The 25,768-nt window shown below is 38.4% G+C and overlaps 1 long non-coding RNA gene across 1 annotated transcript; it reads right to left on the bottom strand.

Annotated features, from left to right (window-relative positions):
- Positions 1 to 8,093: 8,093 nt before the first annotated feature.
- On the bottom strand, positions 8,094 to 25,679 carry LOC121885181. Its single transcript, XR_006092484.1, has 3 exons — positions 25,637 to 25,679; positions 22,131 to 22,296; positions 8,094 to 9,387 (listed from the first exon to the last, which is right to left on the bottom strand). It is a non-coding gene; the product is annotated as an uncharacterized LOC121885181 (long non-coding RNA).
- Between the last annotated feature and the right edge of the window lie 89 nt (positions 25,680 to 25,768).

Genomic DNA, 25,768 nt, shown 5'->3' with positions numbered 1-25,768 from the left:
AACATTAAAGATGAGCTATTTTTGATCCAACGACATCTATATGTTATTATATTACTTCTCTATATTGGATAGCTGTGCAGCAGTTATGAGCTGCTGCAGTGCTGGATGGACTTGTCTCATATGTCTGACTTGGTTTTCTCAGTTACATTTAGTGCATCACTGAAACCTCTGTGCCACAAACCTGTCATTTTAATTAATATTCTTTAGTTTCTACTGCAGTGTAAATCAGTGTTGTACTGATACATTAAAAACAGCTCACACAGCCCCACAAAAACCATAGGTCAAATAAATGTAACTCCCTCAGGATCAGAAAACATGGTGACAGATCTTCAACATGTCCAGAGAAATGAGCTCAACTTTAAGAGTCATCATCTGCTCTGGGCAGTAAATCTGAGCTGCTGTATTCATATTAGAAACTGTTTACATCCTAGGCAACAATAAGTTTCCTTTGAGGAAAACTTTCCACATGATTCAAACTGTCAGTGTGTCATGTTTATGACAGCCTCTATCACACCCACCTATATTGTAAGATAATATACTTTTTCTCATCCTGCCCCTGCTTAGTGCACCTGAAAAAGAGAGCTTTCAATAGCCTACCTCATAATTTCAAGAAATCTATAACTTGTAATTCTTGTAATTACAGATAAGGATCTCATCATTTTGAAATAGCTTCTCTTGTAATTGTAAATTTAAGTCATATCTAAGTCATATTTAGAGACACTGAAGTCATAATTATAAACTGTCTCCAGTTTTTTCTTTGGTGAATGAAATGTGCTTCTGTAAAACAGACTGTTCCCTTTGGAACTAGTTTGTGGTATGGAAGGATATTTGATGTCATGGCTTTGTGCTCATTTCACAGCATCATGAGACCAGGATCAATGACTTTAGGATGAGATGAAAATGATCTCAGCTCTACAACATGTATGCTCCTGTATGCCCCTGTCTTTTCTGTAGAATCAAAACGATGAACTGGATCTCATTGGTGGAGCCCTCATAAAATATTCTTTATTGTTGGGAAATAATATTATACTGTCAAGCCAAAAAGATTCTAAAGAAAGCTGAGGGTACATTTAATGATCATGATTTAAAAGAACAAGCACTTTACCTAAAAAACAAATGCCCCTTTGCTTTTCTTCTTCCAAAATCAATTAATCAATCAATCAATCAATCAATCAATCAATCAATCTATCTATCTATCTATCTATCTATCTATCTATCTATCTATCTATCTATCTATACACACACACACACACACACACACACACACACACACACACACACACACACACACACACACACACATTAGTATTTGGTATTTTATATATTCATATTTAGCTTTTGGTTTCTCTTAAAGAGGCATACTGATGACCAACAAATCATGTATACTTTATATTACTGCTGAGCTGTTTCTAAAGCATGTCATCAGATTTCCAGCTCTGCTGTTTTGACAGCATAGTTCAACTGCTAAGCTCAATCAGATCCAGAATAATAACGAACAATAAGCTAACATAGATGTTATGACTAAAAATCAAGTCAATTTGGTAACTTCTTGCATTCAAAAGATTGTGTTCAGCAACAGCAACCAGACGACCAAATATAAATCTCTGATGTCTGAGCGTCATAGAATGTGATCTCATGGTACGTGTGTTCACCAGTTACTGCCTGTTTAGTGGCAACAGTCAGTATCTTCATCTTCCAGCCTGCAGTCATATAGAAAACAAAATCAGGAACAAACAAACAAAACAAAGCTGTTTGCAATCAGCTGCACAGACTGAATCAGAAAGAATTTGGTCTAATATTTTACAGACTGCTGAAGACTAAAGAGAAGATAACCACTGGGACGTGCTGTGTTGCACCAATTTTATTAACACAGGTTTTTGTAAGTCACTTTTACAAACCGATGCCTGGACAACTGGAGCATCCCATCCATCTCAATTAACAGACCCACCTCCTGCTTCAACTCTGACATGCTGTGCTTACCGTAGTTGTGTGCACAGTTTTTCTGTGCAATGAGGGGTTATTTGTGGCATTTCAGATGTACACACTCATACTTTCCCAAATGAAGTGGTTAAGATAATCCAGATAATTACTTTCTCCATTTTCCCAATAATTAGTAACAAATTACATAGTTCTTTTCAGGAAACTTTCTAGGTAAATTATACAGAAATAATTTAAGTCTACACACCATGTGTAGACTTAAAAGGTGACTGTAGATTCTTCACTGACAGAACAGCAGCTGTGGTCAACTTCACTTCAGCTACATTGGATTCTAATGGTGGCAGGAAAACATCCATAACATAAACTTAAATTTAACATTATTTTGTCAGAAGTATCAAAATGTCCAGTTAAACTTCCTACCAGTGTATTCAACTCATCTGCTTTTCTCAACTTTTTCTGGAGCTTCCATGACATGAAATTGAGATGGCCTTTCAACTGCATCTCATGGTCAAAACAATCTCATAAGATGCAGCTGTGGCAAAAGCTAGTGAGTGATGATGTGCTTATGACAGTTATGATTTTTATTTTTTGTTTTCAAGAATCAACGCTCCCCCTCAACTATTTCGCTGTCCATGTGTTAGTTCTGTAGTTTCTTAACAGCCATATTTTTGCCAGGACACGTGGCTAAATGTCATAATCACAATCATCACAGGAGAATGATAGCACAATACTCACCATATTCTGAACACAGCTGCTCTTCCTAGTCTTTGAGGAAAGTACAAACAGTAGCTGAGTGTGTGATACTTAAAAGACAGATCTTGGGCTGAGTTGTTACTTTAAATACAATACACACAAACTGCTGGTATGGTGCTTTAAGTCTTTAAGAGAAACTGTATGATATTTGGTGTCAAACTTTCAATAAGAGTGGACAGTCAGCAGAGCGTTACAGGAGGAAGGCTACAGGATGGACTTTGATGAACAATTTGATGAAAGGAGATCTGGACTGTTAACAAAGATCTAATGTTTCCAACCGTGACGCCTTAAAGCACCTTTACAATTTGACTCTATCTTTGCTTAATTTCATGCATGTGCTTTGTTTTAGCAGATAGGAATGATAAAGTCCACTGGTTGAAGCCAACACAAAACTAGTTCTCATTGGATAGTTGCTCTAAATTTGGATGGCATAGTCACATCCAGGATGATAATGATCATTTAACAACAGTGAGTATTCAAAGAGGTGGGACTCACCTTGACAAAGTGTACGTGTATATTTGTGGTTGTGCAGGTAGAGTGATGTGAATGTATGCCTACTGAAGAAGACATTCTGGTTTGCTGTTTTGTTTTGCCTTCTGTTCACTATCAGAGTTTTGGAGTGAGAAATGTAGAGATGTACATGTTTGGTAATCATTTGAAAATGAACTGAATTGAAAAATGAAAATGTGAAAAGGTGTATATTTAGGTAAACGTAATGTAATACATTGGTGTGTCCTATAGTCCTGTAGAGTAAGACTAAAAAACAAGGAAGTTTTGTACTCTAGCACTTTCTTTAATGTGTACTGTATTAGTTCATCTTCTACATGTAAAGTACTGTATGAATATTCATTACCTGCCTTGTAATGTTTGAAATGATACTACATTTAGAAATGGTAATCAAGAAAACAACATTTTTAGAGTGTATGCATGCCAATGGTTGGGTCCAAGTATAATAGGAAAACTATATGAAAAAATGGTGCTATGTTACATTATATAAAGGTGCTTCTACGGACCCCAGCTGAATGCATGCCAAGGAACTATCAAAAGTAGGAAAATAAGAGAAAATTGATGTCCTACTGCTGTTCTCAACTAGTGCTGCTGCCCAAAGATGTCAGATATTTGGAAATTCCAACTTTCTATTTGTTAAAATGCAACAGCCCTTCAAGTTGGAATTCCAACTCTGGTTTATGATACAGGAATCTGACAACATGTCAGCATTCTGTGCAAATTTGAGCACACAGTGTTTCTGTCACCCTGTTGATTATCCCTCTTAACACACAATTAGTTTGTTGGGAAGTAGCATTTTAACTTGAACAAAGAAAGTTTCCATGTTGTCCATGTTCCCTGGTTTTTCTGAGCTACATCACTGGAACATACAGTATAGAAGGTTGTAATAACAATCTTTCAGCTGGGAATTTCCAACTGAAGACATGGAAATGGAATGCAGGGTAGGTGGCAGATATCCTACCTGATCACAAACAGTGAAGTGTAACTGTAAATATCATCATTACCAGCCTCCACAGTGCTCAGACAAACCAGAACCAGGATCATGCTGAACCTGTTTGTGGCCCTGAGCAAGGATGATCAAATATAGACATAGTCCATAATCATAAAGACAACGTAAACCAACAGTATCCCAAACTTTAAAAGCAGTCAGTCATGCAACAGTGTCTATTTTTACCAAAAGAAACAATAATAATAATAATAGTGGAATTTCATGTCTATTTACAGTTACACTGCCTTTGTGATAAAGGTCTAAAAGATCTATAGACAATCTAATGACATCATTTTATACTCCTAATTCTTCAGATGTTTATGTGTTTAAATAATGTTTCATGTAGCAGAATTATAGGACAGCAAACATCAATATAGCCTTTGAAAGGTCAAAGTCATTTGAGTTTGGAAAACTTCGTGCTGATTGTTGCTGGAAAAGAATTTGGAAAAAGAAAATGTGTGTGTTGTTGGTTGTATTGACCATCTTTCTTTTTATGTTGTTCATTAAATGTTTTACAGTATTATCAATGCAATTGTTTGTTTTCTATTTTAAGACTCCAGTCAGTGTGCACCTGCTGAGGTGTAAAATGTGATGCAGAATATTAAAGAAAGCTTCTACTTGATCATGAAATCATAAGATATGATAGCCAGTTAGGCCTTTTCAATTGTGTGATGATCATATTACCATTTGTTTTACATAACTTTGTCAAATTATTAAGAAAATTTGTGAGGAAGGAAAGAGGAGGACAGAAAAAACACCAATAGAAAATGTTTGTGCCAGACAATAATGAAAAAGATACATCTGCAAGTTAGTTATGGCCAGCCCTATAACCGCGGTTGACCGTGAGTGAGTGACAGAACGCCTGAGTGACTGACTGCTTGAGTGAATGAAGATTCACCATTCGTTTACCGGCCGTGTTGAAGTTTCCTCATCAGCCGTTGCTCTTTCAAAATGAATCGGCGTCAGATGATGGAAGCAGAGGACAGCAGCGATGCAGAGTGACTGTGTTTCTGCTCCGAGCTGTGACGCTCTCAGCTCCAGTGTTAAATGCAGTGAAGTCAGTTAAACTCATGTTTAAACAGACGCGTACCAGCGTCTCTGCATCTCCTCCTCTCCTCCAGTGTGATCGACTCTCCGGCTGGCAGCACTGTCAGCAGCCGGCAGGAGGGACGCTCCGTGGTGCCAGGGGCGTCACTAGAGATTTATGGTTAGGGGGGCTAAGCCTTTACCAGAGGGAGCTGGGGGGAAGATTTTTTTTATCGGCCCCAAAATGTCTGTTTGTCATGAATTTTTAGAGTAGCAATAGGTGTAAAATCAACACAATAGATCTATCTCTTTATAGTTTGTATTAGACACAGATCTAATATGACTTAAATGCTTTCCATCCACTTACAGCAGGCACAGATCAAGCAAAGGTATTGAAGTCAAGAAATGCTATCTCCTCTCTCTTAGATATGTTGCAGGTCCTAAGTATGTTACTGATACACAGACTGATGTTTGATGTGTGAACCTCTAAAACTAAAAATGTCATAAAATCATTTAGGCTAGTTTATGCCTGGTATGAGAAATAGGCCTATGTCATAAAATTCAGTATTAATTTTAACTGAAAGCTTAAACAACTCCCACTCGCTTTCTTCTTGATCATTAACCTCCATCAGACCTGCTCCTTCAGCCCTGTCAGTCTCCTCCATCCTCCTCCTCTCCCTCTCCTCACCTGTTTTCAGTAACATGTTATTTTATTAAACTCAGATTGACTCAAGGCTTAATGAGTGATCAACTAGATTAACTGGCAAAATCTTCTCACCTGACCGGCCTTCGGCACTGACATTGACTGATTATAAACAACAATCTATGCCTACTGATATGATTGTTTTGAAATACCTAAGAGGCATATAAAAGCATAGTATGTAAAAAGCTGTCAATAACATTATTTCTCTCTCTTTTGCTCGTTCTGTTTGTTTTGCTAAAGCCCCCCTGAAATAGGCCTAGTGACGCCCCTGTGTGGTGTGTTTGGATTTTATAACTGAACTAATACCAGGATGCAAGCTTTTTATTTCTCTGACGTTTTGGCACAAACGATGAACAACAGCATTAAAACACGAATCTTGCAGGTAAAGCATGTGACTCATGTAGCTTTTATATCAGTTTAGATTTGACTGCAACTGCAGTAACCGGGTGGATATAAGCCTCCTGAATTTGCAACTAAATTGCTGTCAAAACTTTCATATACAATTTCCACCGCAGCCTCCTTAACCGGGAAAGAGGCAGAAAAAGGTGGATAGAGGCATGAGGGCGTTAAAGCACCCCAAATAACAATTACTGTCAAAATACTCAGCACAGTGAAAATGAGACATCCGCTGACTGAAACAGATGAAGGAACAGGGGGACTTAATAATAATTAGAATAGTTATAATTAGAAGTAAAATTAGTTAATTTTCAAATTAAACATCCCAAGATTTGAGTGGAAAGTACTGTTCTTGCAACTGGCTTTATAACCTTTTTTTTTGTTGACTCAAACATAGCTTAAACATGTCAACATTTAATGTCCAGGAATTCACATTATAGACACTACCACTGACTATCCTTGTAACAAACTGGCCACAATTTCACACATTGACCATACAGTCAGTCCAGCCATTTACTAGGTTTTGACCTAGTCTTGTTTCCTTGTCAACAAGGAATTGGATCCAAACAATGAACTGATCTACCACCAAGTATTGCGTGTGTATCCAAACCCTGATATATCTTATTCCTCTGTGCTTCAGACCTCTGTTGTTTTCCAGAAACTATTAAAAACACGTTAGTGAGCCACACATGTTCTTTCATTACCATGAACACACACACTGAAGTTTCTTTTGAGTCAATCCCACACACACTATTCTGCTGCCAGAACCAGCCACCAGAGCACCACATGTGGATTCATGCATCGCTGAATGTAGTCCCCAACAAATGCACTATTTCCTCCTGTTTGACTAATGTTTGTTTAAAACTTCAGTGACCAGCTGTTCTAGGAAATTATTGAAATTACTTTTTAAAAGCAAGAGTACTGAGAGAGAGACAAACACATTGATGATTTTGGTCTTTTTATGAGATTTGTTGACAATATGAAAAACATAGGAACACCAGACTGATTGTTTAACCCATACAGAGAACAGACACAATATGTGCATACATATACACTCTAAAAACAAATGTTTTGGCTCAACAAAAAAAATGAACGCAACACTGCATCAATCTTTTTGAGTTATGACAACTTCTAATGAAATTATGTTCAACCAATGAACTACATTAAGTTGGGGGAATTAGCTTTTCCTCTAAAATCAGTTATTATTATTCTTATTTAATAGGAAATTAATAGGAAAAAATTAGTGTTGTGAACTTAATTACCATAATTATAAACACAAGTTTTTAAGTTGGTTACTCATAAAATTAAGTTGTTCCAAGTAGATTTTATACATTATTTGGAGAGATTTTTAAGTGTTATGTACTTAACTACGGGGCGGCTGTGGCTCAGGAGGTAGAGCGGGTCGTCCACTAATTGGAAGACTGGCGGTTCGATTCCTGGCTCCTCCAGTCCATATGCTGATGTGTGCTTGGGCAAGTTACTTAACCCCAAATTGCTCCTGATAGCTGTGCCATCAGTGTGTGAATGGGTGAATGTGATTTGTAGTGTAAAAGTGCTTTGAGTGGTCGGACGACTAGAAAGGCACTATACAAGTACAGTCCATTTAACTACCATAATTATAAACACAAGTTTTTAAGTTGATAAGCATTTAAAAATTAAGTTGCTCCAATTAGATTTTTGTCAGTAGTTTTTAGCGTTTTGTTAGCTTTTAAGAAATTAATTCATTCAACAAAGAAATTGTTAGACAATTATTTTTTTTATTATTTTGAGCTGGAGGGATGTATTTGAACATACTATATTTAAATCTTGAAAGAAAAAAAAAACACAACATGAATCTAAATTGCCCCTCAAATAAACAAACTGGCCATATTGCCTTGGTAAATTAAGTAGTTGGCATACATATTCAATTATGCCATCACAGCAAGTCACTTATGCCATCATGGCAAAGTTATAGGCCTTTACGTATTTTAGACCACAGTGCCATGTAGAATCTGTAAAATGTTGTTAACTCCAGTTTTAAAATCACTTTGTAAAACATTTGTAAACATTCTGTAAAACTACAGTAACAAAGTTCCAAGCAAGTACTCATTAAACATCAACTTTCAATAGCCACCAATCTTCTCAAGGTCCTGCAGCTTTTTTGTACAATATGATAGAGACCTTTTAGATCAGTTTTATGAAAACTAACGAATGTGTTTTCACAGCAGACAGTATTTGAAACAGTATGAAAAATTTTAACGCAGGTTGCTTGCTCATCTAACAGTACACCTCTTTGCATGGCATGGCATGATATAAAAGACTGAGCCAGTTCTAAGGTTATTATAACAGATTTCGGAACACATCTAAATACATCTTACACAATTGTGACCCCCTCAAAACCTGAGTCTCCAAGGATATAACAGCCAAAGCCAAGTAACATGCTATGGAACTTTCCTTAAGTTGCTATACCTAAACTGCATATGTAATTATATGGGTAAGCCTACAACATTCATTTCCAAAACACAAAAACTGCATTCTCTGTATGTTACTCTGCAGCAGTCCCCCTGTGGGCTAAAATATGTATTTCTTTAAATGTCATCTTTGTTTTTCCAACTGTCAAGACAAGATACACATATGCACATACAGCATATCCAAAGCAACTTGACAGAGAAACAATTTCAAATTTTGTCCTGTGTTCCCTTTTCTGTTTCATTATCAGTTTTGTAGCCTCTTCAGTGGACTTCAAAATACAAACAATATTTTCTGAATAAAATCTGATAGTGCTGTGAAACAAGTGGAATCTTCAGAAAATACTGTTCTTGAGACTCATTACTTATGCACTGACTTTTAATCCATCAAGTTCAAGGAACACCTTCTGAAACATTTCAACAGTAAGTTCATTTCAGTTCCTTGGGATAGCTCAGATTCAATGCATATATTATACCTATCAGGAAAGCACAGCACCTTGGGATATCCTTTCCTTCAAAGATTTTGGTTCCCTCGACCATGATGGTTGCTGTCTTGTGGTCAGCTCCTGGGGTGAACTGGCAGTTTTCATCAATTGCCTGTCAAGGCCTGCTTCAAACTGTTTTGTGTCCTTGTAAAGCAAATGAAAAGATAGGTTAGTGTGTAAGAGATAATGAATTGGATGATTACTTTTGACTGACTTTTTAGACTGTTACTTTTAGTGAATTCAGTTGACCAGTGGAGCCATTATTTATTTTATTTTTACCCTTACATATGTACACACACACACACATACTCAAATGGCCTAAATAGGTTGCATCAATAAGCATAAAAAAATATTGTATCATAAAACACGATTGTGACGGTCCCCTGGCTTGTGCTTACACTCTGTTTCTGTGATGCAGCAGGTACCTGGAGGGTGGGGAGCTGATCATCCTAGTTGGAAGCACCTGGGCCCGGTGCTCTCTTATTATTATGTTATGGTTAGGCAGTTCGCTAGAGGGGCGCACTCGTATGCTGTTTGTCATGAGCTGTGGTTTGTGCATCGGGGTAGCCTGCACTATTCATTATATTGGTTTCACACACTTGTAAGAATATATGGTAAATGTGGAAGATTTTGTTGCTTCTCCATCAGAGGTGTTTTTAGATAAGGTACAAAAGATCAACTGTTGAAAATAGCAGAGTACTATGATATTGATACTGGTGACAAACGTCTAAAAGAAAGAGTGAAGGCCATTTTGAAATCAAATTTATTTGAAAAAAGATCTTGACTGAAGATCCGTCAGCTGTTTCTCCTGGTACTATGTTGTCTCCGCCCTAAGTAGCGTTAGGTTTGACATTTGACCAGCAAAAAGAGTTGCTCATGTTACAACTTGACCATGATAACATTTCAATTAAAAGTAGAATTGGAGAAGTAATTGGCTGTGGAGAGGATGCGTCAGCAGACAGAACAGGCAAAATTGGAAATTGAGCAGTCCAGACTGGCATTAATTAAGGAAGGCAAGCTTTCAGTTGTGGGTGAGTTAAGCAGGAATTCTCCCCTATCTGAGCAGTCTGTGGATGGTTTTGATGTCTTGGGAAATTTACGTCTTATGCCAAAGTTTTGTGAAAGGGATCCAGAGGTGTTTTTTTTTCTTTGTTTGTTTGTGTTTGTTTGCGTCGCTGATGCGCGTAAAGCTTCACATACTCCCGAGCGGACGCGCACACGGACAGCTGTGGACACCACAGATGTGTAGTTGATGTGTTTATACCACCCTCTGGGGTCCGCTTGGAGGAGGCGTTCCACACGTGCGCAGTAGATCACCGTCTACAGGAACACAGCCTTGTGACCGCACGGACTGGTGAGGACAGGTCTGCAATATGTTGCGGACACAACATATTGCAGGTACGCGGATGTCCGCACAGAGCGTACACGCTCACCCTCTGATGATAGAATTAACGTCTATCATCCCCTAGCGGACCCTCCCGGACGGGGAAACTATAATTTCAGCCTCATTGGCCGGATCCAGTGCGCACATTGATGCTTCTGTGTGCGCTGAAGCTTATTTTACACGTTGGTGTGCTGCCTCAGACACTGATGATTTTGAAGGACTGTGTGAACTTGTTGTGTTGGAGCAATTCAGAAATTCACTTTCTGTGCATGTAGCGACCTACATCAGTGATCAGAAAGCAAAAAACGCGGCTGAAGCAGCAGCTCTTGCTGATGATTATGTGTTAACTCACAGAGGAAGTTTTGGGGAGCCCCAGGTTAGTAATAGTAACAGGGACAATGGAGGTGCGGAGTCACAAACAGGGACGCTGGAAAGTAAAATGTCATTGGCTAAAATCTAAGTCTAAAAGTACCTTCGGTGCCCAGGTAAAAGGGGGTGCTTTAGCCGTGCCTGTTCCTCAAGTTGTCATATCTGATAGTCATGTTTTGGATGATAAAAGACTTGCATGATAAAGACTCTTGTTCCGCGGAGTTGGATTCGTACCGGCAGTTTCTCACAAAAGATTTTATGTCTATGGTGGGAGGTGGGATGAATGTGCTGGTGACTATTTTGAGGGACACAGAGGCTTTCTTTTGACTCTGTCATTCAGGTTGGAGTTTTGCCCTTGTCTAAGGAATCAGAAACGGGCAGCGCCGTTCCTGTTCATGGGATGGATTTAAATGTTCTGTGGGTCCCATTGCACAAAGTGATGCTCCATTGTGATTTCTTTAAGGGTGAAGCTGAGCTGGCGGTGCGCCCGGCGTTGCCAATCCCAGGAGTTTCAGTTATCCTGGGTAAAGATTTGATCGGTGCTTGGGTGTGGGCAGGTGTACCCCCGCCGGTGTTGGTGGCGCCGGTGCCACTGGCGAGATTGGAGCCGGACGAAAATGAACGTGATTACCCTGAGGCTTTTTAGAGCCTCCTCAGTAATGCGCGCGATAGCGACGCAAAGCCTGAGTCTAAATCAGATAAGGGAAGTATATGTGAAAAAATTCTGTTACCTCTGTCTGACGATATGGTAAGATAAAACACGCCTGTTTTTCTTTTATCACACAACTTAAACAGAATGTTCTATGATTGTTAGTCTACTTTACTAAAATAGATTTTTAACAGGGTTTTCAATTGCTCAACATGAGGTCAATCCAAGAAATTATCGAACAGGGGTTGGGACAAAAGCCATCTATGGCAAAGTAAAAGGTGTTTCTAACATACAGTATATGCTGTGGATTGAGAGTCAATGCCTGCAATGTATTCATCTGACAAGTTCACTGTGTAAAACAGATTCTAGTTTGCATTAAAGGAAAATTACTAGTTATTAGAACTTGGGTCTTATTTTTGCCGTTTTGTCCATCATTCCAAGTGGTTACCTATATTTGATAACTGGGAACTGAAAAACCCTGCAACATCATTAAATCAAGGTGGTTAAAGAAACTAATTTCGAAGAGAAAACTAAGACAAACAGTAAAATTAAATTTAAATTCCGAATATTACATGCTTTGACGTACCATACTTATTGTAGTAATGTGTGCAGTTTTTCTGTGCACAGCAGGACTTAAGCTGGGACTTTGAGTGCACTCTTAATTTTATACCCCCCCCCCCCCCCCCCCCCCCCCCTTTAATAACATACATACAAATTTTCTGTTTCTTAAGAAAATTTCTATTTTCTTTAATTACATTTGCTTTTAACTGACCCTCAGTTTGTCTCTACAGCTCTACATTTTTCTCGTATTTTTTGCAGGTTTCATACAATTATTGAACTGGGTAAGTGAAGACCAACAGCCAAGTGGAATTTTTCACTTTTGTCGCCAGAAGTGCAATATGCTTAAAAACTGATCTGACAGGGAGTAGTGCAGGAGCAGGTTTCTGACCTGTGTGTTTACACTTTGGCCAGTGTGGATTTAATTTTCTTTCAAGATGTTGAATTGCTTTTTTTTTTTTTAATTTATTTTGTGAGATGAGACAAAACAGGTGATACAAGACAAGACAGAACATAATCCAACAGATGACATGACAGGATTTGCGTGATAAAACATGCATTGAGGATGTACAGCGGTAACAGGAGAAAAGAAAAATTAAGGTGTCAGTATTTATGATCTGAAATATGTGTGTTAGGGAAGGTGTAGGGCAGTCTGTTGTACAGGATTTCTGTGTATGTAGGTGTGAATGTGTATGTTAGTGTAGAGGAGCAACTGGGGCAAGTGGTTATAATTTCAGTTCAATTCAATTTTATTTATACAGCACCAAATCACAACATAAGTCATATCAGGGCACTTTTCACATAGAGCAGGTCTAGACCGTACTCTTTAATTTACAGAGACCCAACAATTCCCCCATAAGCAAGCACTTGGTGACAGTGGTAAGGAAGAACTCCCCTTTAACAGGAAGAAACCTCAAGCAGGACCCGGCTCTTGGTGGGCGGCCATCTGCTTTGACCGGTTGGGTTGAGAGAGAAAAAAAGGGGGGTGGGGGTGGGGGGGGTCTTTATGTCCTTAAGGAATGCTTGGAGTTTAGTTAACTGATTGGTTTCATCTGGCTTCATTGATAAATATAATTGTGTGATAATATTACCTAAAGGAAGCATATATAAGGTGAATAGTATTGGTCCAAGCACAGTACCTTGTGGAACTCCGTGTCTAACTTTTGCATGCATGGAGGATTCATCATTAATGTGTACAAACTGAAATTGATCTGATAAATTGGACTTATGCAGTTCCTTTAATGCCAGTTAAATGTTCCAGTATCTGTAATAGGATGTGATGGTCAGTTGTGTCAAATGCGGCACTAAGATCTAACAAGACAAGTATGGAGAGAAGTCCTTTGTCCAATGCAGTTAGGAAATCATTTGTGACTTTCACCAGTGCTATGATGCACTCTAAATCCTGACTGAAAATCTTCAATTAAACTATTGTTATGTAGAAAGTCACATAACTGATTGGCGACTGCTTTCTCAAAGATCTTAGAGAGAAAGGGAAGATTAGATATAGGATATAGTTGGCTAAAATGCCTGAATCAAGAGAAGGCTTCTTAAGAAGAGGTTTAATTACAGATACTTTTAAAGGACTGTGGCACATAGGCTGTTACTAAAGACAGATTGATCATATCTAATGAAGAAGTGCTAACTAAGGGCAAGACTTCCTTAAACAGTCTAGTTGGGATGGGGTCTAAGAGACAGGTTGAGTTCAGGAAGGTCAACTGGAGAAAAACAGTCTAAATATATATCAGGTTTAATAGCTATTTCTACGGTTCCTGTGTTTGGGGATAAATCGGTGCCTGTTGAGGGCAGGATGTGATGAATTTGTCTCTAATAGTTAGAATTTTATCATTAAAGAAGCTCATGAAGTCATTACTACTGAGAGCTATGGGAATACATTGATCAGTAGAGTTATGACTCTTTGTCAGCCTGGCCAAAGTACTGAGAAGGGCTGTGTTTTTTCTCCTTTATTAATGGTGAGTAATAGGTGGCTCTGGCATTACAGAAGGCCAGACTAAGTGAGATTCTTCTAGTTTGGTGGAACACCAAATCCTTTCAAATTTTCACAATGTTTACTTTAATTTGCGGGTTTGGGAGTTGTACCATGGAGCTAACCTCTTATATTGTCCTTTTGAAAGGAGCGATGGAGTCAAGTGTTATTTGCAGTGAGCCTGTGGCACTATCAACAAGCTTATCAATTTGGGAGGGACTAAAATTAGCGTAAAAGTCCTCTGTAGTATTGAGACATGGCACTGAATTCAATACTTTCAATATAAAAAATATAAGAAAATTTTAATAATAATGATAATAAGTAAATAAAAAAATAAAAAAAATAAAAAAGGAGAGGAATGGAAAAAGGAACAAAGAAAGGAAAGAAGAAAAATTTTGGAATTAAAAAGAATAATTAAGTTGAATTTTCTGGTAGGGGAGGCTGGTGATGTCTCAGGTACAGCCACTCTATGACTTTCCTATTCACTCATCTCCCCCTCCCGTCCCTCAAACTGCACCCCCACCCCAGTGCCCCCAGAGGGAGGAAGCAAGGAAGGAGGGAAGAAGAGCAATGCAGGGGGGAGGGGAAAGGAAGAGAGGGAAAAAGGGAAAATGGAGAGGGGGAAATAAAAAGGGAAAGCGAAGATGATGTCCCAGGTACAGCCAATTGATGATTTTCTTTGTGTGTCCACTGTTTTGACTTTTTTTTTTTTTTTTTTTTTAAATGTTCTCTTTTCTTCCAAATTTAAATTTGGATTTTTGCCTATGTCTGCGTGGGGCTGAGGTCGCCCATTCACTCATCACCCAGAGAGTCTGTTCTTGTGGGGAGAGAGATTCAATAATAGAAATAAGAGAAATGAGAGAAATGATAATAATTAAGTAACGACCATAATACAAAATTCACCGCCAAAAGTAAATAAATAGGATGAAAAGAAGGGAAAAAAAGGAAAATAAGCACAAATACACAATGATGATCGCTAAAGCAGTGAAAATGACAATGGTCGGAGTGCAAATAAGCAAGTCGTATAGTAGTATATGTGGGTAATAGTCATGAGAGCAATGGTAGCAGTGAACAGTAGTACAATAAGGATAGTGACAATAATAGCAATAACAATAATAATACCAATAATAATTAAAAAAAGAAAAATACAAAAAGAAAATTGAAAGATAATACTGCCAGCATAATGATATTATAAAAACAACAATAATGATAGTAATAACAAAAGACAAGAATAACAAGAATAATGGTGTGTGTGTGTGTGTGTGTGTGTGTGTCACTGAGCGAGTGAGTGAGTGTTTTAAAGAGGAGGCTTGCTATTATGATGATGATAATAACAATAATAATATGAATAATAATAATGTAATATAATTTATTATTATCAAATAAAAGTAATAATAGTATATCTGTGGGAGAAAAAAACACAGAGAAAATAATAATAAAGTGACAACCATAATACCAAAAATAATTAAAAAAAAAAAATATGGAATGAAAAACAAAACAAAAACATAATGAAACTGACAATGGTCGAAGTGCAAATAAGTAAGTAGTGTGTGGGTAATAATGAAAGCAATGGTAGCAGTGAACAGTAGTACAATAAAGATAATAACGATGACAATTACCAGCCAGAATAAAATGTTGGCATTATATGTTTCTGCAAACCACAGAAACGTTGAATATCTATGTTTCAACACGTGTAATACGTAGCATATTAACATTTCAACAAAACGTATCATCTCAACATTTCTACAAAACGTAACATATTAACATTTCGACAAAACGTATAATATCATCATTTTCCAAATTACGAAGCATCTCAACATGGTGACGTAGTTCACATGCGATCTACATGACTTTCCTATTAGAAGAAGGAGGGACCAGCGGATGGTTAGTAAGTTTCTTGAAAGTTGGAAATCAGCATCGAATACGGTTCGAGACTACCTCGAAACCAATGTCCGCCTCCCGTGTCAACCGACAAAAGCGGGTGTTTTTAACGAGACGTCAGGACATTTGCAGCCGTTTTTATTTTATTTTATTTTATTTTATTTTATTATTTAATTTTATTATTTTAACCCAAACCATGATCTTTCCCTAACCCTAACCAGGTGGTGGTTGTGCCTAAACCTAACTAGACCTTAACCACAGCGTTGACACACCGTAAAACATCATTATTCAACGGATAGAAATGTTAATATGTTACGTTTTGTAGAAATGTTGATATGATACATTTTGTTGAAATGTTAATATGCTACGTATTACACGCGTTGAAACGTAGATATTCAACGTTTCTGTGGTTTGCAGAAACGTTCAATGCCAACGTTTTGTTCTGACGATTGGGTTGCAATAACAACAATAATACTGATAATGATAATAAAGAAAACAATAATAACGATAATAATAATAATAATAATAATAATAATAATGATGATAATAATAATAATAATAATAATGAAATAGTAAGGAGAAGGAAGGAAAAAGCAAAGAGAAAAGAAAAAAAAGAGACATTATTAAGGAGTAGATACTGGAGGTGTAGATGGGTGTTGTACTGTGTATGTCATTGGGGAAGTAATGCAGTGAGGATTGGCTCCCATGCTTTCTGGATTAATAGATGCAGTTAGTTTTTCCATGGTTATGTGTTCTATGAAGAGGTCTATCCATACTGAGATATTTAGGTTTTTTCTGCTTTTCCAGTTGAGGAGGATGGTCTTCTTGGTGACAGTGAGAGTGATGAGTATTGTTTTTATGCTGTGGTTGGGGAGTGTAGCTGATGATAATTTGCCTAAAAAGCAGAGTGATGGGGAGAGTGGAATCCAGCAGTTCAATATGACGGACATTTTATCAGTGATTTCTTTCCAGAAGTGTTGTATGGGTGGACAGTGACGAATTGCGTGGAAGTAGTCGTCTAAGGTGTTAGGGGGGCAGAGTGGGCAGTCACCTGAATCTGAGAGGCCCATTTGATGTATTTTTTTGAGTGTGATGTGTGTTCTATGGTTGATCTTGTACTGTATGAGTTGGAGGTTGGGTTTATTTGTCACTGAGAAAGTGTTTTGTGCAGCTTTTCGTACAGGAGTCATTGTCTAGTGATATGGATAGGTCTTTCTCCCATTTTGCAGTAGGTAGAGATATTGTCAGGCCGGTGTTGAGAAGTTTGTACAATTTGGAGAGGATTTTATGAGGTGTTGTGAGCTTTAGTATTTCTTCTGCTAGTGCGGATGGTTGAATGCTGCCTCATTTTGAGTTGATCTTACATGTTATGAGTGATTGGAAAGAAGGATTTGTAGTCTATACTGTACTTGTGAGTCAGTCCTTTGAAAGGAATGAGAGCTGAGTTTTGGATTATGTGTTGAAGTTGTGTGATACCTTGGTCTATCCAAGCGGTGAAATTCAGTGGGTTTTTTTGTGTAGAAGGAAATCTGGATTTTTCCATATTGGTGTCTATTTACAAGGTTTGTATGTTAAGTGCATAATTTTGTGGGCTTTCCACCAAGCTGTCAGAGCAGAGGCTATAGTGATGTTCTTCTTAGCAGTTATGGCATTTTATGGAGGTGCTGATAAATGGCAGGGTTGATATATCTAGTTATTTGCAATGTTGTTGTTCAATGTCCAGCCAGGGAGAGGATTGTTCTGTGGGATGGATCCATTTGGTTATAATCTGTAATTGATTAGCCAGGAAGTAGTTGAAAAAGTTTGGTGCATCAAGACCTCCAATATTTTTTTGTGATTGTAATGTGGTCAGTTTAATTCTAGGTTTTTTGTTTTTCCAGTAAAATTTTGTTTTTGTTGAATCTAGAGAATTGAACCATGTGGGAGGAGGACATACTGGGATCATTGAGAGAAGGTAGTTTGTTTTGGGTAGTATCTCAAGTCATCTTGGTGATTTCTATACTTTCAATTAATGAGACTGGTAGATTCATACATCAGTTTGTCATCTTCTATTGTTTTGATGAGTGGATTGAAATTGAAGTGTACAAGCTCTGACAGCTTGGGGGAAATATTAATACCTAGGTATCTTATGGTGTTTGTGTAGGAAGGGATGGGTTGTGGTAGAGCTGCCGGATTCCATCACTTTATACAAAGTGGTAGCAGTGTTGATTTTGACCAGTTAATTGAGTAGTTTGAAATTTTAGAGAACTTAGTGAATAGGTTCATGGTTTGAGACTCATGGGTTCTGTAGGTAGAGTAAGATGTCATCTGCAAATAAACTTATTTTATGGTTTACCGTGGAGGACTGTATACCTTTAATGCGATTGTTCTGGTGGACTGCTGTGGCAAGTGGTTCATTGTAGGATATTTGAAAGGTGTGTTTTATTTCCTCTGGTGAGATCAGGGTCTTCCTCGCTGAGTTTTTATAGCTGGAATGATGTTTTTTCCTTCTTTTGTTATAGTTGATTTGTGAGAAATTTCCCTGATCTATTATTATATTCAAAATGCTCATGTTTAAGTTGTATTAAAACTGTTTTTTTCTATTTGTTATGTAAGACATATCTAATTTATATTTCTTAAGTTTATTGAGGTTTTCTTCTGTGGGAGTTTTGGCATAAATATTTTCTAATTCTTTGTATTTTAGTTCCAAATTATTTTCATGTGCTGTCTTTTTTCTTTTTGTAAGATGAATATGAGATTATTTTCCCCAGATTGCTGTTTTTGCAGTTTCCCAGATTACTGTTGGTGAGTTATTTGGTGAGTCATTTATGTCGATGAAGGATGTCCACTCTTTCCTTAAAAACCTGTCTAAGTCTGGGTCTTTAAGTAAAGAGGTATTGAAGCGCCATCTGGAGGGTTGTTTATGGAATTGTTTACTGTGTAGATGTAATGAGATAGGAGCATGATCACTCATTATAATTGAGTGGATTGAGGTATCAGTTATGTCCTGTACGATCGATTTACTAGTTAGGAAAAAGTCTATACGAGAGAATGAGTGATGTAGTGGTGAGAAATATGAAAATTCTTTTGCTGTTGGATTATTTAGTCGCCAACTGTCATCAAGTCCAAACTCCTCCATATACTGTTTTATTGTCTCTGTGGATTTCCATTTCCTGCTTGCTGTTCCTGTTCAGTCTATTGCTGGGTTGAAAACTGCTAAAATCACCTCCAATGCATTTGGACAGTCAGCTTTTTCTGTGAAAGCTACAAATCAGTGGAACGTCCTGCCTGATGATATGAAGAGCTGCAGTTGAATCAGTGCATTCAGAACCGGGTTGAAGAATCTGCTGAAGGCTGTTCAGCTGTGTGGCCACTGAGTCTGGATTTGATCTCATGGTCTTCTCAAATAATCTTGCTTTTGGTTTGAAATGCTTGCATTGATTTCTGGTTGACACTGTGGGTGCATGTGATATGCTGCTGTATGTGGCTTTGTATTTTGTGTAGTGTGTCCTGTGTGTCTTTTGCTTTGTACTGTTTGTTATTGTGCTGTTACATATTTTAATTGTAAGGGACTGCAGATGAAAATAAGCTTTAAAACTAACTCTGGTGCAGTGCATCAAATGTTAACATTTATATTTAAAACTGTAGCCTACATTTTCCCAATAAATACAATAAAAACAAACAAGCATAATGATGTAAAGAATTTATAAAAGAAGAAAGGGTCATCTGTGTTGGGTCCGTAGATATTTGCTATGGTCAGACTGGTATTGTTTATTGATGTATTTAAAATAATGAATGTGCCTTGTGGGTCATGGTGGGGATTAGGGATGCCATGGTGAGGAAATTTTCCCACCGACTAATAAACTCTAGACAACACCAGTGTTACACCGGACATTTTACAAAATAAGATATTCGTCAATGATGCTCATCCGTGGAGCGCTTACTTTGATCTTTAACATTAGATTTTTATTTTAGATCTTCCCCTTATTTGAGAGTTAGTGACGGCGGGCTTCAGGCTGCTGCCAGTGGGCCGTCCTCCGTGTACAGCCGGGCTGCGACGCACACAGATGGGGACGAGCCAGAGGACGACCGCCGCTTAGAACAAGAACTAGCAATTCACCTGCCATCCGGAGAGAGACACACCGAGAGCAGGCTGAATAGGCAGAGAGCGAGAGAGTTTCTGCCAAAAACAAGACCCTGGAAGTTATGAGGGCAGCTGCTAGCTACTAGCTAGCGTTATGTTTGTTTACAGCAGCAGGACAGAGAACAGACATCTCACTCTGCTCCTTTTTGCTGTGATGCTCCGTCATAGCACATACAGTTTATATAAGTCACAGCACATACAGTTTATATACAGTATATAATTGTAGCGGCCGTCGTCTGACTAAGTATTGATAACACGCTTGATGCTTTACAAATTGGACTTTTTTTAATTTGATGAACGTACGTGCTGATATGCGAAAATGCAATAAATGGGTTTCTATAGAAAAAAAGCAAAACTACGGTATGGGCGGTGGGCAAGTAATGTAATCGGTGTATGTCCCAACACCGTGTGACATCGGTAACATCAACCACCGTGGCAAGCCTAGTGGAGATTTGAGTTAGTGGGATTCTCATGTCAATCAGTATGGATACACCTCTTGTCTTGAGTTATAGGGAGCAGAGAAAACTTGACTGAATTCTGGTGATTTTAATCTGTGGTTGTTCGAATTTGACATGGGTTTCTTGAAGTGGGCAGATATCTGGATTTGGTTGATTGAGTAAATAAATATTTTATTCCTTTTAGCTTGGGAGCCAATCCCATGTAGCCTATATTCCAATTTAGGAATTTAAGAAAAGCCATGATTCAAGATTGTTAGTGAGATGTATCCTGGTAAATGCTTGCTTTGAGTTGTGTGTGTGTGTGTGTGTGTGTGTGTGTGTGTTTGCCTCTGCTGTCACTAGATGTCATGCATGCAATGAGAGGGGGAAGGAGAAATAATAACAACAAAAACAACAATTAACGCTAACATAAACACATGTAAACAAGTATAATAGTACACAGCAAGAGATGGGGGAGAGTGATGGAAGAGGTTCGGATTTTAATAAGACATATAATGGTCACTGAATGTTAGATGGGACGTAGTGAATCAGAAAAGCCAAGGAGTGTTGGTGTCGCGGTAGAGCTGTCCTTCTATGTATAGTTTGTCCACAACCAGGTTGGCATGTTTATTTTCTTGTCTGTGTTGTTTCAGAATGGAGTAGAGAGTTTTACGACGTTCGTTTATTTCGTGTGGGAATTGGTCGTTGAGTCTGTATTTTGTGCCTTTGAGTTCCCTTCTTTTGCTTTTAATGAGTTCCTTGTGTTTGAAATGTTCCAGTTTGACGATGATGGGTCAGGGTGACTTGTTAGTGCAGGAGCCAAGGCAGTGAACACGGTGGAAAGTGATCTGGTTTATGGTGTCGGGTCGGAGTTTGAGTTGGATTCTCATGAAGTCCTTGATCAGTGTTTTGGGATTGTCAGATGGGTGTTCGGGGATATCGGAAAAGATCAGGTTATCACGCATGCTTCTGGTTTGAATGTCCAATATGGTTTCTTTCATTGCTTCGTTTTCTTTTGTGACCAAGTCCATTTTTTCGTTGAGTGTTATGACAGAGATTTGGAGGGAGTTGTTGGACTGTTCTAACTTTTTGATGTATTTGTGGGCAAATTCCAGGCGTGAGCAAAGCTCTTTTATTTCATCATGAAGTGTAACCAGTAAGTTAAGTTTTTTATTGATGGATTGTAAAACACTGACTTCAATTTTTGTTGCCTGAAGACCGTTTGTATCTGTAGATGATGTCTTCTGTTTATTAGAGTTGGATGAGTCTTGCTGTAACGGGAGTTGTATCCATTTTACACTGGTTGTAATGGTGATTGATGAATGCTTCCAGGTCTGCTAATTCCTCTAGTGTACAGAAAAAAAAATCATTCTGGTTGTGGTTTACGGACTGAGGTGTGGGTTACTGTGTTGTAAAATGGAAAGGAAAGTGTCCAAAAGAGGTCAAATCGTCAAAGATCTGTTTGTTTTCCTCAGAGACCAGGCGCCACCAGGCGATCTCACCTCCTTGCGTAACGTCTCGTGGTACTCCTAGAGCATGACGCAGACTCCAGTGTTTCATTGTAGAATTACTCACAGCAAACTCTTTGAAAAGGTTCTCTTCCTTCTCTCCAAGGTACACGACAGGGCAGTGGATGGCTACTTCTCTGCTTACTTCAATTGTATTGTGCTATTTAAGAAAAAGGAAAAGCAAGGATCAAGAGAATGTACCTAAATCAATATAATATGAATGGATGACTGCCAACAACTTGTTTTGAGGTGCAATAGTCAAGTTTGGCCATAAAGGTAGATCTAAGGCTTACGGTGGTTATTCTCTTGAATTCTTCATTTATTTGTAGAGCACACAAACAGAATTCAATCTTGCAGACAATTAGCTACACTGCATTACTGGTAAAAAAAGCAGGGCACTGAAATGGCCCACTATTGACTGGTATTTTGTTCCAAGTGAAGTCAGTCTCCACAGAGGTTACTTTGAACTAAAGACCAGTCAATAAGACGGGCCAGTTAAGAACCCTGCTAAAGCAAACTGTAACAGTTGTTTCAAGCAGATATCAGGCTTCACAAAGATTTTTTTTTAAAAGGAGCATGATATTCTTAATGCATCATGTCAGTTTTATCTGGTACAAATCCAGCAGATAGATAATCCATCACACTTTAACATTTAGCTTTTTTTTTCTTTTTTTCTTTTTTTTTTTTACATTTTTATCGTGTAATACTGAAGTTGCAAACACAGACTGTTTTCACAACTATGGTGGTGGATTCAAGAATATTCCAATGTATGAGAATGATTTTTCTTCTTGCATTGATGAGGACTGTTATTAGAAAATCAAATACAGAAAACAAAAAGAAGAGGCTTATGAGGATACTGAAAAAAGGATCATATAAGTTTGATCATTTCTTGCATTCCTATTCAGCCCTGTTCTTAGCACTCTTTGAATGCACCAACAGCTAAAATAAAAAACTACATGTTCGTACCTGCATTACCATACAATGGCAGTATTATTGGTTTTTGCAAACAAAAAATGATACAGTGGACTAAATGTTTACTGTGATTGATTAATGAACTGTAAGTAACTTTAAGCTGATTTTAATAAAGTTCTGAAAGTGTATCCAATGGCTGCCTGAAGATCGGGAAATCAATCAATAAAAAAATGTAGTCAATTGGCTGCCAAATAATCGATATCATGATTTTAAATTTAAAATAGCCAGTGCTGCATGAAGTCCCTCATTGCAGGGGCCTCATCAATGATTTCTTGCCTATGAAGAGAGAACGCCTTGGCCATTTTCTCAGCAACCACCTGGCAATTATCCCTTTTCATCACGTCCAAGAGTTCCACTCTCTCTTTCTCCAAACTTCCACTGGTTTCACCTTCAGGATGAGGAGATAGGTAATTTACTTCAGCCTTTTTAGGCTTTTTAACATTTAGCAGGAGCAGGAGCATGTGCATGTGCTGGTTTCCTCTTGAGTGGGTTCACCTCAATTTCTGGACAGCCAAGACCTTGAAGGTTGGATCTGAAGTTGTTCATTTTATATTTGAGTCGCTGGATCCATCCATAACATCCATTGAACGATCCTGGTTCTTTGAGGCAGAGATGTTTTTGACCAGGGCCTCTGCGACTTGACTTACTTGTGTGCTTGATGGGTAAGCAGTATACTTATAAATGACCTCAGCTAATCTTCCAAGAATGTCTGGAAGTAGGGAGATAAGATCTTTGGTACCGAATAGAGTCCCAGACGAACTGAAATTTTCATTGCCTGACTGAAGCAGAATCTCTGTACTGGAAGAGAAACGGAGGATTGCGAATTCCAAGGGCTTTCTGTCATTGGTCCTGGAGAAACAGGCAATGTGTCATGGGAGGACACATAAGCAGGCATCATCAGTAGGCTGAAGAGAAACATCATCAGAATAATAACAGTCATAACAATAACAATAACAGCAGAAATAGCTAGGAAAGGACACCAACAGGACTGCAAAGGACTGCAGAGGCTCGGCCTGCAACCCAAGGTTTCCTGAGATGATGAGAAAGCACAAAAAACTCCAGGAAGAAGCCAAGTTTGTAACATGCATTGATGGTACATGAATGCACACAGATGGAGAGGAGGAGGAAAGAGGAGCTCAGTGCATCATGTTCCCCGGCAGTCTAGGCCTATAGCAGCATAACTAAGGGCTGATCCAAGGCGAGCCTGGCCGGCCCTAACTATAATCTTTATCAAAAAGGAAAGTTTTAAGCCTACTCTGAAACATATACAGGGTGTCTGCCCACCAGACCGAATCTGGAAGATGGTTCCACAGGAGAGGAGCCTGATAGCTGAAAGCTCTGCCTCCCATTCTACTTTTAAAGACTGTGGGAACCACCAGTAAGCCTGCACTCTGGGAGTGCAGTGTTCTAGTGGGGTAATACGGTACTATGAACTCTTCAAGATATGATGTTGCCTGACCATTAAGGGCTTTGTAAGTTAGGAGAAGGATTTTAAATTCTATTCCAGATTTTACAGGAAGCCAATGTAGCAAAGCTAAAATGGGGAAATATGATCTCTTTTTCTAGTTTTTGTTAGTACACATGCAGCTGCATTCTGGACCAGCTGGAGAGTCTTTAGAGACTTGTTAGGGCAGCCTGATAATAAGGAATTGCAATAATCCAGCCTAGAAGTAACAAATGCGTGGACTAGTTTTTCTGCATCTTTTTGGGACGGGATGTGCCTGATTTTTGAAATATTACGTGAGTGAAAAAAGGCAGTCCTTGAAATTTGATTTATGTTGGAGTTAAAGGACATGTCCTGATCAAAGATAACTCCCAGATTCCTTATGGTGGTGCTGGAGGCCAAGGTAATGCTATCCAGAGTAGTTATATCATTAGATAATGTGTTTCTAAGGTGTTTAGGGCCAAGCACAATAACTTCAGTTTTATCTGAGTTTAGTAGTAGAAAATTGCAGGTCATCCTGGTCTTTACGTCCTTAAGGCATGCTTGGAGTTTCTTTAACTGATTGGTTTCATCAGGCTTCATTGATAAATGTAATTGGGTATCATCTACATAACAATTAAAATTTATGGAGTGTTTCCTAATAATATTACCTAAAGGAAGCATATACAAGGTGAATAGTATTGGTCCAAGCACAGAACCTTGTGGAACTCCGTCTAACTTTTGCCTTCATGGAGGATTCATCGTTAACGTGTACAAACTGAAATCGCTAGGGCTGTAGTCAACCAAAGAAAATCTTGGTCGACTAATATCGTACATTAATCTTCAACTAATCGCTTAGTCGCGCGCGGGAGATGTAACGGGACAGAGTGCACAGTAAACTTGGCAGCCACACATTTCTCTGTTCTGTATTTCTCTGTTTTGTGTCTTCAGGTTATGCTAGCCCATTGTTGCTAACTTTAGAGATAACCCCCTTTACTTTCCCAGCATTTGGGGAAACAACAGACGTGACTTTTAAGCATTTATTAACTGACACACTGTAGTCTGTACTGTACATTTACTGCCAGACTGACAACTTACTACTGACCTTTTCCTTTGCCCCGCTCGCATCCACCATCACTTCTCTGCCCCTCGCTCTTTCCCACTCGCTACGCCAACATACTTCTTAACGGAGCTACGCTACCAATAGTTTCCTAGGCAACTACACAAAGGTTGACTC

The sequence above is a fragment of the Thunnus maccoyii genome, chromosome 19 (assembly GCF_910596095.1).
Source record: "Thunnus maccoyii chromosome 19, fThuMac1.1, whole genome shotgun sequence".
Lineage (NCBI taxonomy): Eukaryota > Metazoa > Chordata > Actinopteri > Scombriformes > Scombridae > Thunnus > Thunnus maccoyii.
The sequence above is the reverse complement of the archived record's forward strand: the minus strand, read 5'-3'. Positions and strand labels throughout refer to the sequence as shown.